General features: G+C 36.5%; 1 protein-coding gene across 2 annotated transcripts in view; it reads left to right on the plus strand.

Annotated features, from left to right (window-relative positions):
* The first annotated feature begins 983 nt into the window (after window positions 1–983).
* Window positions 984–18,071, plus strand: part of FHIT (fragile histidine triad diadenosine triphosphatase) — a 614,337-nt gene continuing 597,249 nt past the window's right edge. Inside the window, exon 1 of one of the 2 annotated variants that reach the window (XM_040591977.1) lies at window positions 984–1,055. The gene's annotated coding sequence lies outside the window, so the exon portion shown is untranslated. The remainder of the gene's footprint in view (window positions 1,056–18,071) is intronic. The other variant, XM_040591976.1, reaches the window with a different exon arrangement.

Raw genomic sequence — 18,071 nt, forward strand, 5'->3', positions numbered from 1 at the left:
TGATTCCCTGAAGCACTGGAATAACAGTAATGTTCAGCAACTTTATTCCTCTGCATTGGATATACATAAAAGCAGTTATGTAAGAGAGCTTTGTTAGATACCAGACTGAAAATGAACTCTCCTACAAACTGAAGCTCCATTAGAAACCTGGCTTTCTACTGTAAGACCTTGCCTTCACTAATAAAAGCTCAGTCCATGTAAACTAAAGCAAGATACCAACCACGATGTTTCCCTTTAGGAAAGGGATGGGGGAAATAAATATTTAATGGTTGAAGCTCTTCACAGTGCTAGATGAACTCTTCTGGAAGGCGCCCGCAGCTGCACAAGGTGATGCGTGAGTGATACTGAACTGAGGTGCTCCAGTATTCATGGCTTGGGCCAGGGGGTTCAACAGGGATGTTACCACTGATTGAAATGAGGCAACGAGAGATAAAGTCACACTATTGTTATGTAGAAACCAACAACTGAAGCCACATGAGAGGAAAGGTAAAACTGATGGTAGGGCCACAACTCTGCACCCTGTGTGAGCCATGAAGATACGTGTGCAACAGCATAAGCACGGGACACAAACCATGACACTACTTCCCCACTTCCAACCGCGTGATCTACTGGTAATACAAAGTCAAGGGGGAGCATCCACACAAATCTGCGGGACTTTCCCCTACCGGCTCGCTTTAGCCACAGCTGAACCCAGGCACAGCAAAGGCGGGCTCCTCAACTCACCAGCTGTAACCTAAGGCTAGCTGAGGGGCGGCCACCGCAGCAAAACAGCCTCTCTCCTCACGATGAGGGAGCGACTCTCCGCCCCTGCTAGCGGCGCGCGCGACAGGCGGGAACATCCCTCTGCCAGCGGCGCGCGGGAGAGGCGGGAACAGCACCGCACCCGCGCGCACACGTGCCGCCCCAGCGGACGCTACTGCCGGGCTCGCCCCGCCTACCGGCCCGCCCCGCCTACCGGCCCGCCCCTCCTGCCGACCCGCCCCCTGGCTGCTACAGGCCGGCGCGCAGCGCACCCCGCTCGGCCGGCGCCACGCATGCGCCTTAGGAGAGGGAGTGTAAGTTTCCATTTTGTGTTCTTGTTGCCCTCCTCCCTCCCGGTTGCTGCGCCGCTGAGTTTGCCAACAGGGAGGGGAGCGCGGGCGGGGGGGGAGCGCTGCGCCCCCCGCCTCAACACCGCCTGCTGCGCGCTCCCTGAGGTGGCTGCCGACGGCGCCGCGCTCTGCTCCCTGGGCGGCCGCTGCGCCGGGGCTGGGGCTGGGGCTGGCTCGGCGGCCCTTTCTTCTCCCCTTTCCTCCCGGCTGGATATTGAAAAAGCATCTCGCACTGGTTTAAGTGTTTATTCGCTGGAGCGCTTGGCCAACTCCGCTCGCTCGGGGCTGGCGCTTGGCGCTGTGCGGGCGGCGCGGACATGGCGCGGCCGGTGGCTGCGCGCACTCCCGGCTTTGCCGTCCGCGTGGTCCGGGGCGGGGGGGGGGACCCGCCTTCTGGGCAGAAATGCAGCGGGTAAAGCAAATTCCTGCATTTTCGTGCTCCAGCAAAACCAAAATAGTCGTAATAGCTTGCCTGTGTTAGGATCACGCTGACTGTGGCCAATGACTTAAAATCATTTTAGGTGCTTTACGTGCTTTGTTCAAGTGATCGATCCGGTGCTCTTAACGCCAGTTCGTAAAGGAATTTTGCTGCACCTGGGCAGACTGGGTGACAACATGATACACCTAGTAAAGGGAGTTGTGTTTTTGTGAGGATAGCGTGTGTCCAACGGACACATTAATTTCGCAGATTCTTCATAAGTCAGTTAGGAAATGAGAAAAATCAAGATGGAGAACATAAAAAAAAATAATCCTCTTGATTCTAGGCAAGAACTGAAAATAATGTGAGCTCAGGAATGTTCAGCTGAAAGTTGCTTTTGAGATGAAGAGCAGCTGATGCTTAAATTAATTTTGTGGGGTGTAATGTAATTACAAATCTTAAATGGTAACATTCCTAAAGAGGAAAATAGAAAGTTTAGTTCAAAGAATAACTGCACACAAAATGTCATCTGTAAGCAGTTTTCTGAGTAATTAATTTTCAAATGTTGAATGCAGTTGATTCAAATACGATGTTCTAGAGCATGTGCTAAGATCCTGGCTACTTAATTATAAATTTAATAACTGAAATGCCTAATGGAAAAATGGCGGTAAATACTTTGCATTTTTCCTCAGGGCATGATGTCTTTTATCTCCAATAAATAGTAGGCCCCCTGATTTCATAACCTGCTTTCATATTTCCTCTCAAATACATTTTTAGATATTCTGAGTAGTTTTAAATCTTTGAATGACAGATGAGTACCGTTCCTATCTTTAAAAGTTACTTTCCATGTGCTGAAAAGAAATTCTGTGCATACACAGAGGTTTTTTTCCCTGTGAATGTTGGGCATAGAGTGCGGGTAAAAGTTGAATTTAGTTCACTTGTCAATTTTGTCACTTACTATGAAACTTTTAGTTGTATATTTTCTGGTTTGTTTATTCCAGCCCGCCCCCCATCCCCCTTGTATCTTTTCTGGCTTGTTTATTTTTTTTCCCCTTGTAGGAAGTTTGGGCAGAAGTCTTGTTAGTTTCATTCCCAAAGTCTTGTTAGTTTCATTGGGTTTGAGCTGTTACATTTCCAAGTATAGCACTTCTGATGCAAGTTCTAATTAAATCTCTTCAAAACATGCTGTTTATAATAATGCTAATTTAATTGGTATTATAGTCTTGAGAAAACTTAGAAGAATTAAGGCAGCAATATGTGAAAACTGTGGTGCCTATTTGTTTTCATTTACTTATTTATTAAACTTTTTTTTTAGTTGTATCCATTTTTCAGATGTTTGTGTTCAGCTTGTAATTTTGTTACCTTTGTTATGGCTTATGTCTCATTCTCTGAGTGCAATGGAAACAGTGTTAAACTAAGGGTGTAGCAAGAGTCAAATGTTTTAGACATACTTTTGAGTTGTATGTTTGCAGTTTCTATTGACTTCACTAGTGACAAAACTGATTTTACATGTTGAGAAAATGGGAGGATATAGAGAGGATATTGGAAACCATGGCTTGGGTCAACTCATTATATTAATTGTCTTGCATATTACAGCTGTGTACGTACTGTATAGAATTACCGTTTTTGTGGTTACAATGTGTAATCCTCTCATTTTGTCACGTCAGAGGAATCCTTTTATGAATTTGTAGTAAATAGAATTATTCAGTTTAGTACATGTCAAAGTCATTCTTTCTTCTCCAGTGTATGCAGCTTTGTTTGTCAATTATGTTTATTTATATAATTCTATTTATTTATCATTCCTTTTCTGCAAAAGTAAAAATATTGCTATGTCTCAACCTTGTCAGTGGGTTTGTGCCTAGAACGTTATTAATGTTTATATAAACAGCTTCAGACAAATCGGTAATGTTTACTACAGAGGCCTGAATGTTACGTCTATTAAATCTGCAAGAAAACTGTTATGTTCTATAGCTGAAACTCTTATATTAGCATGATTCTGAAATGTAATTGATTGTTTCCAAATAATTTTGTGTTATGTAGGCAATGTTTTATTTACTGCATTAAGATTAATTGTTTTTAAGTGGAATTTAGGTTGACCAGTATCATCACTATTATCTCCTTTTTAAAAAATAATAGCTTAAATGTCTTATTTGCCTTACTATAGATTTTTTGCACTCGTATTTAAATTATTCTGACAGGGCTACATGGTTTTGTTGCTTTGTTATTTCCATAAGTTCTAAAGGAAAGGTGAATGCTTTAAAGAAGGTCTTAATAAATTATGTTCATTCTTCTTGTCTTTCTTACTATACCAGTAATTTATCAAATAAAACTGTCAGATTTATTTGGCAGAATGTGTTCTTTCTGCAGCCTTGTAATTTATAAGTCATGTTTTCTGAATGCAATGGTAAAGTCTCTATGTAACTGGATTTAAAAAAAAAAACAAAAACAACAAACACAACAAAAAAATCCAAAAAACAGGCCTAACTCAATCTGGGTTTGGTGTATTTGGTGATAAAATTCCTGCTGGGTTCCTTTGGGTGGTTTAGTCTCCATGAGGGAAATGTGATTATCCTTAAAGCTGCTACAGGGTAATTCTGAATATCTGTCATAAATACTCAGTGTCTGAATTTGAAGCCTTTCCTTTCTGAGTGTAAGTTTTTATAGCAAAGTAGTTACCTCTTTATATAATAGTGTCCACACAAAGTAAAGATAAAATAGGGTTGTATGAGAGGCAGCTTCATAATATTCAGCATTTAGAAAGCTTTACTAATTAAAATAAAATTTTCATTAGTTGAACTTGATTCCCATGCTTTTTTTGGTTGTCTCTGTAAGCTGGGTCTAGTCCTGTTTATGATTAACCCATCACTTTTTATGTTGATGCAGTCTTATTGGTGAGTATCCAATTAACATTTGCCTGTTCTCTCAAAAGCCAGTGAGTGACTCAGCTGCTGGAAGAGCTTCTGCAGAAGTCCTTAATTAAGACTGATTCTCCCTTCCCTTCCTTAAATTTCAAGACAAGTATGTTAATTGTATTCCTACAAGGAACAGATTGGAGAGTTGTTAGAAAGAGCACTCCTCTACAAGTGCTTGTGAGAAAGAATTCCCTACTGTAAAAGGACCCTAAGTGGAGGTTCAACAAAATGTCATCCCTCAGGGAGATGTATCAGAGTGGGAGAGCTGAGGTTACCTTCAGAGAGGAGAAAGTATGCAGATAGGTTCCTGCAGATGGTTGTGGTAAGAGCGAAGAAAAGGCTGTTTTTGAGTGTGCTGGACTTTGCTATTTTAATATTTTAAATACCACTCCACCCCCAAAAGCAGAAATCATGGGCATAAATCTTATAGCTAGACAGCACAACGTATTGAAGGTCTATTTTCTGTTTTTCTTGTTTCCTCTGTCTTCAGGTGAAGTGCAGGAGACAAACATTGCAAACTTCATGATTATTTTAATGGATAATCAGTTTTACTTATGATGATCTTTTGCTGCTGTTGTGATATTCCACCAGTCTGGATATCATTGTGTGGAATTTCACAGATTGGGACAGTAATCAGATGATTCATTAGCTACGTTTTAATAGAATTATTATTTATACTGAGCCAGAGAATTTATTTTGATCGGCAAATGGAACTTGAAGGAATCATCTGTAAACCTTAGTTTGGTTAAAATTTAGCTTGAGGTAGTGTTCAAGAGGTTTTTGATGAGCATAGAAATCATTCAAATATAGGAAAGCTGGCATTCTCAAGGCACATCTTACAGTAATCGGGTTGTTATAATTATGAACAGTATGTTGCTGACATTTCTAAGGAAATGCTTTGTTGACCAGACTCCTTTTTACTGCAGTAGTTAAAAATTTCTTTTTCCTCCTGTCTTGTTTCTTATGTATAGAGTGGTGTCACAGACCAAGTGGAGTTAAAAAAAAGGCAAGTTTTTGTAATGAATAGACAAAACAGCTAACACGATTTTTAAACTTAATTTTCCATTGTTGATGCTTTATCCTTGTTATAGTCATCTGCTGATACTGGACCTTTCCACTTCTACTTGCTTTCTCAGATCTTGTGGGTTTACTTCAGTTTGCTTCTGCCAGTTGTTCTGTTGAAGTTACCAGATTTCAGCTTCCTTGGAGCAGGAGACAGGCCAGACAGTGTTCCCATGTACATTTCAAGTGAAATGTTCTCCTTGCAAATATTTGTAATGAAGACCAAGGAGTAGAGAATGTGTATTTTAAAATACTTAAGGTAAAAGTAAATTAGAGCACTGACTTCTGAAAAAGAAAAGGAAGAGCTTGGTAGAAGGAATAGCTGTATAAATAGCGGTGTATGTCTGTTTGCCCTGGTGTCATTCTTCTGGCAGGAATCCCTAGACTACAGTTTATTCTTGCTTTATATGTACACAGCACAGAAATGGTGATTGTGTTATAAAGATTCAGAATACTGACTTGTCTTCGTGTAAGTGAAAGCCATTGAACATTAATTCATTTGGCAGTATTGTCTTCTCCATAAGAGTCACCAATACCTTGGATCTTAGAAAAACTGCACAGAAAAACACAGTCCTGTCACATACATCCCCCCCAACAACAACAACAAAAGAAAACATGTAGAAATCACTGAAAACTTAAAATAATTATAATTATCAACATGCAACTCCATAGCAGAGTCAAGCATTGTTATTTGCTGAAAACCAAATAGATTATCATGGCCAGAAGCCCCTGGTAATTTTTGCTTTCTGTTTCTTCTTGGAAGGAACTTGGAAAAGCCAGGTCAGGCGTATTTTAATGGTCAACAGTGAATAGATAGGCAAAATGCAGAGTTTGGGTGGATCATACAAAACAAGGTAGTGATTTAATGAATCCAAGATTGGTCGTTGATAGGTAATATCTGGTTTTCCTATGTTAAAAAAAACAGGTATGCTGTATACTGTATTTCCTTTGGGGATAAAGGGATTGTTTTGTGCTGTGAGAAATAAGAGTATCCTTGGATGGTAGAGAGGTTTGGGTAATTCTAAATCTGATTCTTCAAAAACAAACCTTCATTCTCAAACATTTGAAATTGCGGTAGAAATTTTCAAAATTATATAGTGCTTCTAAAGGCCTACTCTTTTGGGAAGTGGTGTGGTTATTCTAGTAGTAAACTTGAAAAATTATAAATAGGCCTTGTTAAAAGCTATTTTTAAATTTGTGGGCAACACTAAAGAAAATGTTCTAATTGTGAGATGTAAATACATTTTTTTTATTTTAACAAGAATGTATGCTTTTCCTCTCATTAGTTTTCACTGCAATACGGAGTATTCCCAGAATCAGATTTGCAGTGTAACGCAACCAGCTCGGCAACTACACTTACCAGCTTCACATTTTTAGATACTCCAGTGTACAGATGTTCTGTATTGGCCTGTTACTTGATCAAAATAATGTTGTGGCTTAGTGCTTGAATAGTCAAAAAAAAATATGTTAAATCTGAGCATAAATGGTTTTTAACATTAGCATTTGCACAGATGTAACAAGGTCTTTAGTTGCTAAAAATCTAATGTGTTTGGTAGGTATTGGCCTTGGGAGGTATTCTGTTTTTTAGAAGCCATTGCAAATAACTTGTTGGAATAGTTTACATGTGTCTAATTTGTTTTCAAAATTGTTTCTGAATTTTCAAAGAATAAGGCTTTAAATTGGCTTAGTGCTGACATTTGGCACTAAGCATGCATATTATTTGTCCTGTTCAAGGTTATTATGCAAATACTGAAAATTAAGTACCTTCTAAACTGTTTTGCTGGATTTGTGTGCAAGTCTTAACTGAGAACTAAGAGATAATGAAGGCATGTTTGAAAGTGCTAGGTAACATACAAGGCTCAAATTTGCATTTGGCTTGTATTAAGACTGGGAATCAGTGTTCTGTTAGTAAGAATGATGTAACGATTCCCCGAACTGATAGGAAATCAAGTATTTTGATTTGGAAATGGCTTTTAAAAGGCATTTATGCGTTATTATTTTTCTAAATGGTCACTAAGATGAAGTGGTGCTGCATTTTATGTTGTCTTCTGTTGTCAATATTTTGGGGTTTGATGCTGTACCTGATTCTTACCATCTTCTTGATATTCCACTTTCAAAAAAATAACCCACCATCATTATTTTTATATACTTTACCCATGATCTTTGGCATCTCAATTAATCAAAACCAGTAGCTTCATTACATGCTTACTTAATATACAGTAGCAGATCAACCAACCTGACAGTCTTTAGATCCGTATGTGAAAAGGACTTTGAAATTACACTTGCAGGGAAATGTATGTCTCCTTTTTATTTCTTGTGCTGGGACATCTAATGATTCCAGGCTTTCAGTCTCTTCTTTAGTGCATGTTGTGTTATTAAATATTTAAGAATTATATAGTTGTGACGAATACTATTTCAGACTAGCAGAATTTTATTCATTGCAGAGAAGTTTTCAGGTCAAATTTGTCTTTAAAACATTCAGTTTTAGAAGATGGGGGATGGACAGAAGGAAGCTTGCCTAAATCTAAGGTTTATAAATCACTTAAGTCATATTTTTTATTAGGCAGATGTTTTGCTGAGGAAAATGTGCAGTCGTGTTTAAAATATGATTAGTTTCTTGTATCTATGGAAAAAACAAAATACAGACAAGAAAATCTTGAATGAAGAGCTAAAAGTTTACACAATATTTCAGTAGATAATTTTACAACCCTGGACTTCAGCCTCCATTGCTCTGCAAGCTTTCGTAGAAGCTGTATTTAAAGACATCATGAAACTGCAGTGATGCTATTGTTTTGTGAGATGCTGATTGTCAAACTGTTTGCCTGTTTGCATGTTGCTGCATGCAGATTATCAACGAATGGTTTTGGTTCCTTTATCATCACAGATGTAATGATAGATGTAAAGATACACTAGATAGCGTAACAGTAGTCATTGGCCTGTCAAAACCTCTATTATTTATGTAATAGGTATTATTATGTCTATATTATTTTATAAGACATTATAAATTTGTTTATCATAACTTGTCCTACTAAGCACTGAATTGGAAAAGGAAAAGTATTCTTGGCAGTTGCACTGTAGCAATTAAACTGGTCAGAGTGGGATGGTAAGGAGTTACTGGTCTGTAACTTTGTAACAAAAATCAGGATTAGTTTTTGTAGTTACCTAAGAGGTTACTAGGTGCAGGATTTAAAACAGGAAAGATTTAGTGGTAGTTGGATATTCATGCAGTACAGTGCAAAGAATCTTAATGTGTTTTTTATTTTGAAATCAGGATACAATTTGAAGTACTCTAATGCTAGACAAAGTAGTGCATTTTAGTATACATACTTTTATGAGTAGTCAAATGAAAAGGGCTTCCTTAGCAAAACAAGTATTTTTAAAGCATTTGTGTGCCTAAAGATGTAGACAGGTGCTTTAAAATTTGAAAATAAAATATCAAAGTAGAAAGAGGCTTCATTCTGTGTTTGACAGCTGTTTTTAATATATTTTTCTACTGTAATGTTGGTTTTTGAGGTATACTTAGCATGTATGTGAGCGTTCCTTGTTGGTACATTGAAAATAGGAATATAAAGGCAGCATTAGAAAAGATAAAATCATCCTACGTTATTCCTTGAATGTTTTCTGTTTATTCCAAGATCTAAATCTTAACTAGTTCTCAGTTTTATGTGTTGAGACTGTATGATGCAACTACCAAAAATATTTTCCAGCGTTGTAAGAAACCACCTATTGTAGAGCTGTTAATTCACTAATATTTTTGTACTATACTACCTTTTGAAAACATATAATGGAAACTTAGATACCTTGGGGCTGATGGTGATTAGATGGTCCTCTAAGCATCAGAGGATGAAGTCACATATTAATCATTCAAATGGTAAGACTGTGACTGCTGTTGCCAGATCAAATGTATTGCTGCTCTATGGTACTAGCATCTGGAAGGATATAACCATACAGGCAGCTGAAGTGACAGTGAGTTTTGAAGCTGCGCTAGCATGGATTGAGCCCATGCAGAAACCACTGCAGAAATGTTCAAAGTCAAGGGTGGGAAGAGTAGCTTGGTAACGGGAGTGAGCTACATCGGTACTTGTAAGGCTAGCTTCTTGCTATGTAGATGCAAGAAATACTGAGCTAGTGCTTTAGTGCGGATACAGCAGTTTGTCTAGAGATACAGGGTCTTTCTAGAGATACTTGTGTAATCATTTAAGTGAGAAATGATTAAAAAAACCCCTAGATTCTAAACTGCTTGCTAACAGTATAAGTACTACTGTTTTTTTTGTTTGGTTGTTTTTTTTTAGGACAGATAAACCACTACAAAAAGAAGTTACTAACAGAAGCTTTAATTTCTTTTTTTATTATTATTTATTTTGTTTTTAATATCATAACCAGCTCAAGGAATTCCAGGTCAAACAACTCCATCTCAGCTGCTGTTTTCCTTTCCCATGTGTAATGCATTTGTTATACTGGTACAGCTGTTTCTTGGATCATGTGGTGAGTCAGACCAGTGGAGACATCTGAGCAAACTGACTATACAAAAATGGGTTGTTTTCAACCTTGACAAACTTGAAAGGTTTGTTGTTCCAATTCATTCTACAGCTTACAGACAGTTGCTCGCACAAGCTTATGCAAGGTCTGGCGAGAGAAGTGGGAGTTGCTTAAGGTGGAAGAATTGCTAGCCTTACCACCCAGAAAATTGTGTTTGGAAATGTGGTATAACTGAGTGCCTCATCCTCTGAACCAGATTTACACTGGAGTAGTATGACCAAAGTGCTGCTTTATTTGTGCATTGCTACAACTGAGATGAAAAGCAACAATTTCTAAACAACTTGTTTGCACTAGCCATATCTTTGCAAATACTTCCATAAATTCAACAGGTTCATTTAAACCATTTTGATTATAATCAAAAGTTGACTAGATAACTCTTCTATTATTGGATTTCTCTGTTGAAAGGTGGCTACTGCTTCTTAGCTTTTAATGACAGTGGGATGCTTACAGTCAATTTTAGAGATAAGCTGAATGCAGTAATTTCTTTGCAGATACTATTTACAGACTTCCAGCTATATGGGCACTGCATCAAAAGTGGATTGATTGCATATTAATGTCAAACATGGGTGTGGCTGTATTGTAATGGATCAGTAGCTGAGTTGCATTACTGTGTACACAAGTACTGACATAGAAATATACATTAAAATGTATCTATTGACATAAAAATATTGTATAGAAGTTCAACAAAAAAAAATATTTATTAGTGTGTGTTCTGAACAGGTCATAGAAGTTCTGCATTGTAAATTTAACTAATCAAATAAGCATGGACAGATTGTTGGCCTACACTGTGAGCAGATCAACAGAGTTTTTCTTGGATATGGTTTCTGAATAATTTTCCCCTATATACCTTTAGCAGCCAGCACAGTATATTTATTGAATTAAAATAAAATAAAATAAAAATAAAAAAAAAACCCACTACCTTAAAGCCTACAGCTTGAAATACCTGTCACTATAAAGATTTAGTGTTCACCGGAGAAACGTCTTACGTTAAAATTTGCCTGACAGTTTAGGAGACTTTATTAGAAGTTGGAGTGGATGTCAACAGTGAAGTCTTGTCTCTGCACCCCTCTGTTTAAGGTAGATGTTGCTGCTTAACAGATGTTGCTGTTAGTGTTCTTTCCTATTGAAAACAATGAAACATGTAGTTGTCCATTTTGATTTTTAAGGATGTTAGAAAAGATCTTGAAAGGTGTAATTGAAAAAAATAGAAGAGCAGTTTTAACTAATAATCAGATCAAGGGTGGGGTTTCTTCAGTCTAATTTTTTTCTAAATTTGTTTAAAAAAGTCTTGAAGAAAAAAGCAGGTTTTGACTGAGCTTCTCCTGAAAGTGCAGTTCAACAGAGTATTGCATCTCTTTACATTTTTTTATAGAAAAATTATTTCTTCTTTAATGAGGTGAGTGATTGAAGTAATATTTTTTTTTTTCCACTAGTCTCTGATGAACATTCTATAGATTGGAGCTTTCCTAGCTGGAAACTGTAGTAGTTAGTGGTAGATGTAGGCTTCCTTCTTCTACCCCAAACAAAACAAAACAAAACTGGATTTTACCTTACAGCAGAACGGTAATTTCCATTTCAGGTAAATAAATTTTAATGCAATAACATGGTCATAAGTTACTTCAAAACTTATTTACAAATTTTTCAGCTCCTTTTAGATTACTTTCAGTGTCTGGAAATCAGACCTTATTCAATTTTCAATTTCTCCAGTGTTCATTTCCAAGGCCTAGGTCCTGTATGACTGTTTGCAAGGTCAGAATGCTTTACATTGTCAGACTCTGTAAGTGTCTGTACACAGTGATCAGCTCCCTCCTCAAACTTCCTGATAAGCTGAATAAGTTAAACCCCCTTATTGGGAAAAGATGAGGACCTCAGATAGCTGTAGCAAAAGAGAAGCTCTAGGATAGAATCCACTGTGAGCAAAGGAGAGAGAAAAAGACCAAAATAGTCTGGCAGAAGAGGAATGTGATTGTTGCCATAATCAAAAAGGATTGGCTGGCCTACAACAAGTTCAGATAATGAATCAGTGACACAGAAATGGTGGATTGCTGTTCTGGAAAACTGTCCTGTTCATGATCCCACCTTAACGTGTTAGCTTTCAGCAATGCTTGTTTTTAAATGGTTTACAAACTCTTCTGTTGCTTATTGTCTCAGAGGCTATGTCAAATGTTATTTGTTCTTAATGATCTGAGTGTGGATCAGGTGACCAAATTCTGTCTCTAGAAACACATTTGGCTCACCTTTCTGCTTCTAGAGATTACAAGGGTAGTGGTGGTTTTACAAGGAAACAACCAATGTACAAAGTTCATTTGTGAGCCATGCATAGTTAGAAATATGTAGTTAACAGCATTTACTTCATACTTCCTTTCTGGCTGTTCTGATATATAAGTGGTTTGTTAAACTGAACCTTGTAAATGCTAAGAATTTAAGCTTTAAAACCAACTAGGCTAGAAGTAATTTCAACTACAGCTGTTAGATTGAAGCACATTATTTGACAAAGCTATGTTGTCCTGTTGCATCTCTTAAATAGAGTTTAGTCTTGAGTAAATACTAAATTAATAAGGATATCTGTTCTACTCACTGTTCTTTTCTCAAAAGTACCAAAGCCAAACTAGAGCATTTTAAAAGTGTCTTTGTTTAGTTCGTTATATTTTACTGTCATGCTATGTTTTCCAGCTTGGGCAGAATCCTGTTGTCACTGTCAGTGTGGAAGGTCTAATCTGATAGAGGTTGCACATTCTGAATTTAAACAGGGCTTTCAGCTCTCTGTTAATTCTTCTTATTTCATCAGACATAAGTAATGCAACTATTTACAGTAAGCTGTTTTGGAGCTTGCATAAAGTATAAGGTTTCTTTCTTTATTTTTCCAAGTATTTCAAGCGATGGTCAGCTTTGATGGCTGATAAATTGTTTACAACTCTTCTTGTAACATCTGTCCTTCCAGAAAAGAAAGTATTGTCAGCTAGTTTCAACTAAGGCTAATTTGTGTATAGTTCTGAGAACTCTTCTTCTTTGTAGCTAGAGATTTTTACAAGTCAGCACTGCTTGTCAGATTATTTAGGCTGCATATCTTGATTTTTTTTTTTCTCCCCTCATTATCTCTGAAAATCTAAGATAATCAACATAACTGAGAAGCTTTAAATAGCCTACTGTATGCTGGGTGATCGAGGAGGCAAAGGCAACTACTGGGCACTCCTAGAAAACCCAATTTTTAAAATGTTTGTGTAACTTTAATTGCTTTTTTCTTTTAGGTGTCAGCTCTTCTGTGTAACTGACAGAAACTTGCGTAACTGGCAGAAGGGGTTTTTCTCTCTAGAGCTGAATTGTACAGCTTTAACAGTAAAAGTAGAATTTCAGGGGAAATTCTCTTGAACCTAGGACTTCTAGGGTTGTTGGCTATTTAAAAAGTATTTGAAGATGCTTTTGCTTTGGTAAAATGTTGTCTTTTTTTCTTATTTTTTCCTTAAGTAGTTTTGTCATCTTTGTTTTGCTACATGGCAACTGAGACAGACTAACATTGTGCAAATCTGATTAAAATTATCTGTGCTGTTTCAAAGGTCAGGCACACATAGTGAATTTGCTTTCAAATTACTTTGTTTATTCTGTGTACGTATGCATCTTGAGCTCTACAAAGGTCAGGAGAGGAGATTCATTTTGGAATTTAAAGAAGTTAGGTTTTTACTGCTGGTAGCTCTTGTTAGTTTCATTTGAACTAATGAAAGTTGTTTTCCTTTGTTTTTTTTGATGTCAGTTTTGTTTCTGTAGTGGATCTCATTTGTAACTGAGGTCCATTTAAAAAACCAAACAACAGTATTAGTAATGCATGTTATTTTTTCATATTTTATGGGATCTTAAAAATTAAGTACTGTTTGCACAATTAAACAGTAGCCTTATTTGGGTTTTGATTTCTTGGCTTGTTTAATTCATGTGGCAGACTAATATTTTCCTAGCTAGAATAGTGTATTTAAGAGATACACAATATTTAACTGTGTCTTGTCACAAATGGTTTAATAGGGGTGGTGGTGCAATCCCTTAGAATTTCTCACAGTCCTGCTTATTAATGTTCAGGTTGAATAATATAATCACAAAAGGATTCATGTGTGTCAGTGAAGCATAACTAGTTGCAGTTTTCCATCACAGAACCAATGAAAATTAGTAATAAAGTGGGCATCTATTAAATACGAAAGAAACTGCTTCTGTAAGGGGCCTAATTTTTGTCCTAAAAATGGCTGTTATATAAGTCCCCTTACATTGTAGTTCTGTCTGTTAGACATAATGGTAGAAATATTTTTGTTGACTTTTTAAATGGTAACTCATACCAATAAAGAGATTTTCTAAACAATAATAATGACAATTTTTCACTTGATCAGAAGTGCCTTTTCAAAAGTTTACATTCCCTTGGAAAGTCTTGAGTTGTTTAACCAAATCAGATTTTTCTGTGAAAAGTATTCTGACATTCTTTCTTTTCTGACTTTAGGAGATTAAATCTGAATGAGACAGAACATGTTTATTGAAAGAACATAATACCAAAACATAACAAAACTCTATGTTTTAGTGCACATTTTATGCAAAGGATGGACATATTTTGCAGCTGTATGAAAGGTTAAAAAATTGTTCTGAGTCTCTTTTTATGGGTAAAAGAATATAAATCTCATCTAGGAAGCTGCGGCTCTTTCAGTAGTAAGTAATAGATGTCTTTCTAAGTAGAGCACTAATCTTCCTTGCCAAAGATTAATTTAGTATATATTTAATCTGCAGTTGTTTTGGTTCGTGTGCATGTAACCAAGCCTGGATATTAGTAGCAACAGATTGGTTTCACAGATTTCTTTTTAGTTTAAAAAATTACTGTAGTAAATTGGGTATTTGGCCAGGCTGGTTGACTCTAATTTCATATGGCAGACAGTGGACTGCTGGGTCCATGTACTTTGAAAGACGCAGAAAGGATGGTGAGGCCTAGACTAGTAGTGTGCTTGCTTGTGGGCATTTTGCCAAGGTGCTGCTACTGCTTTGAGGCTCTTCTTTTCTTGCCTACTTCTTACTAATTAGTATAATTTGTAAGCTTCCCTCCACTGATTCATTATTGTTAGTAGCAGGCACTGTCTTTTCTGTTTAAATAAGTGTATTCAGTGAGAGAGATTTTTGTGTCAGCTTTTTCCTCAGTTTTGCTGTTTCAATCCTAGTCCATTAAATAGCTCTAGTATTTTTTATACCTATACGTATCATTCCCAGTGCTGCAACTGAAACAGTAGCTATTAGGCCTTGACAGTGTGATTTAACAAAACAAAAAAATTGGGTAAGGGTATTTTAAGTATAAATTAAAATGTAAGTGTTTTTGTAACATAAACCATACAAAACTATTGAACATATTTGAGTTACTTGGAACAATTTCTATTAAATAAAATTTTATCCTGTTTTTCACTTTCCCAGATATCAGGAAAAAAATTGCCTTCAGTATTGTGACATTAATGTTTTTCGTGTCATGTCAATTCTGCTGTGTGGCTTGCTTTTGAAAGGCTTGATTAGCTGGGATAAAAATCTCAATATGATATATGCTATAATGGCTCATCTCCAAGTGGTGAGTTTGAGTATCAAAATTAAAGACCAAGCATCAGTATCTAATTGTAGACCTATGTTAGTTCAGCTGAAAAGGGAGAAATAGAAAGGGGGAAAAGGTGTAGAGTGAGACAATACTGTTCTTTAGAGGAAGATTAGTAATGCTTACATTTGAGAGGGATATATAAAGCCTGATATTGCACATAATCAGAATTAGAGATGGATTATTATCCACAGGATCTGGCTTATATAAGTACTTTGGGTACTTCCTGCAGCTTCTAAGATTACTTCCTTATTTTTTCCAGAATCGCACTGTAATGTAGAACCAAATTCATAATAATATGCATAGCTTTACAGATAAATCCAACATTTGTACCAGTGAAGATCATCTAAACTTTGATATACCTAAAACAATTATCTTAAAATGTTTGGGTTTGGTGGATTCCAGTGCTATTAGGTACTAAGTGTCCAGTGGCACTCCTGTGTCAGTAGGAGTACCTAGAATTAGAGATACTTAGTCCTTTGAACGTTTTTGTTGTTACTTGATACTAGGACTAGAGTAATGGTTTTCTATGCTTATGGCAATTTGGTATATGGGTGTGCAGTCAAATGTTCTGCTCTCTGTATGCCATAGTGGGCACTGTACAATTATGTACTCTCCTGCTTTTGCACATTTATTGTCATTAGAAAGCTTATATCGGATATTTCCCTTGTGATGTAAGAGTTAATTCCTAGATAGAATGCTGTAATGTCAAATTGGTGTAGTTGTATCTCAAAATAATTAAAAGAAAATAAAATTCAATTTGATCTTTAAGTTGGAAATACCAGTGAAAGACCAGAATATAAGAACTATGGTAGACGCATAAATCCAGATGCCTGTGAAGCAAATGTGAATGTGTGAAATTGACTTGATTAACACTGAGGTTTATGCCAAATAATTTCTTTAACCAAAATGATATTTCAACAAAAGACCTTTGCAGTTGCTTGGAGAAGTAAGAGTTACTAGTATGATTGCATAGATTATTATTTCTGAAGTTTCAATATTTCTTTGAAAGTTACTGCATATTGTCATTATCTTTGCATACACATGGATGTAGTAGGATGGGACTGCTTTGCCCAAGTTACTTGTAGCGTTAATCAGCATTTTGAATGGGGAAATACCAAAACTCTTAACAGTATAGAAGAAGGGTGAATGAGCCGTTGGTGTTTAACCTGAAACTGTTGGCATGTTCTGATGGATTGTCTCAGCCTGTAAGCTTACATTGGTTCCCCTGGGCGCTTCTAATTTATGCAGTATATATACTGCAGGTACATTGTGCAAGCATATGCTGGGACACTCTTTGCTTTCATATTCTTGTGGGTATGTATTGCAAACAGTGGAAACTAAATATGAAAGCAACTAATGTTTTCTTAAATGCAAAGAATACAAGTGACTAGCTATTCATGCATGTTGCGTCTGCACCTGTGATGTGAAATACCAGTGGCTGGTATGGTCTTCTGGCAACAACACCCCTGCTTTTGTGCCTGTAAATTTTTGAGGCTGAAAAGCGGCTGTAATCCTACTTTTTTTGCTTCAGAGATGTTCCATCATAAACATAAATAATGTATGTAAAACATGGAAATAAATGATGCTGAGTATGAGCATTACTCATTCTGTCCATATATATTATGTGCTTATGCTGGTATCCGTTTAGGGTTCTATGCTCATAATTACTGAATTAGTTAAACATTTGTTGAATTCTACTTTGTTTTAGAGTATGTAGACTGTGTCTTCAGGAAGTTTGAAGAAAAAGCTGGAGAATACAAAGAATAAAGTATTGTCAGTGTTGAAAAACATAAATCAGAAAAAATCGGATAACATTGTTTAAATAGTTTCTCAGAAATGTGTAAGATTCTCATTAGTCCAACATCAGAAGACTAATGAATATTAATGAATGAGATCAAAGACATTCAGAAATCAAAGCAAGTAAACAACAATTATTTTTAAGAATTATATAAGGTTTTAACTGCACTCAACTGAACAGCTCCATCAGAAGTTTTTCTTGAAAATATTTTTCCTGAAAATTTTTATGTTGAACTAGAAAGGCAATTATGTAATGTAAACAAACCAGAAAAATATATACCTCAAACCCTGAAATATATAAAATGTTTTGAATGTGGTGTATTGAAATACCTATAAATTCAACTGTGGAATCTAATAGGATGGGAATCTGAGCTTGGCCAGAGTCCATGATTTGAGCTTGCCTCAGACTGCTAACGCAGATTGGTAAATATTGAGAAGGAAATTGCTTTTGGATGTCTCCATCTTCTGTTGTTTTCTTTCACATTTCTAGTGCTTTTGGAGGAAAGTTACCTGTGCTGAAACTTATACATGGTGTAATTCTGTTCAAGAAAATAGTTTTGTATGTCATTTAGTAACGATTCTGATGATCAAATTCTGATCAGAGTAAGACCAGAACTATCTTCATCTCAGTATCTGCTTTTCCAAATGTTACCTAG

Source organism: Falco naumanni, chromosome 4, assembly GCF_017639655.2.
Source record: "Falco naumanni isolate bFalNau1 chromosome 4, bFalNau1.pat, whole genome shotgun sequence".
Lineage (NCBI taxonomy): Eukaryota > Metazoa > Chordata > Aves > Falconiformes > Falconidae > Falco > Falco naumanni.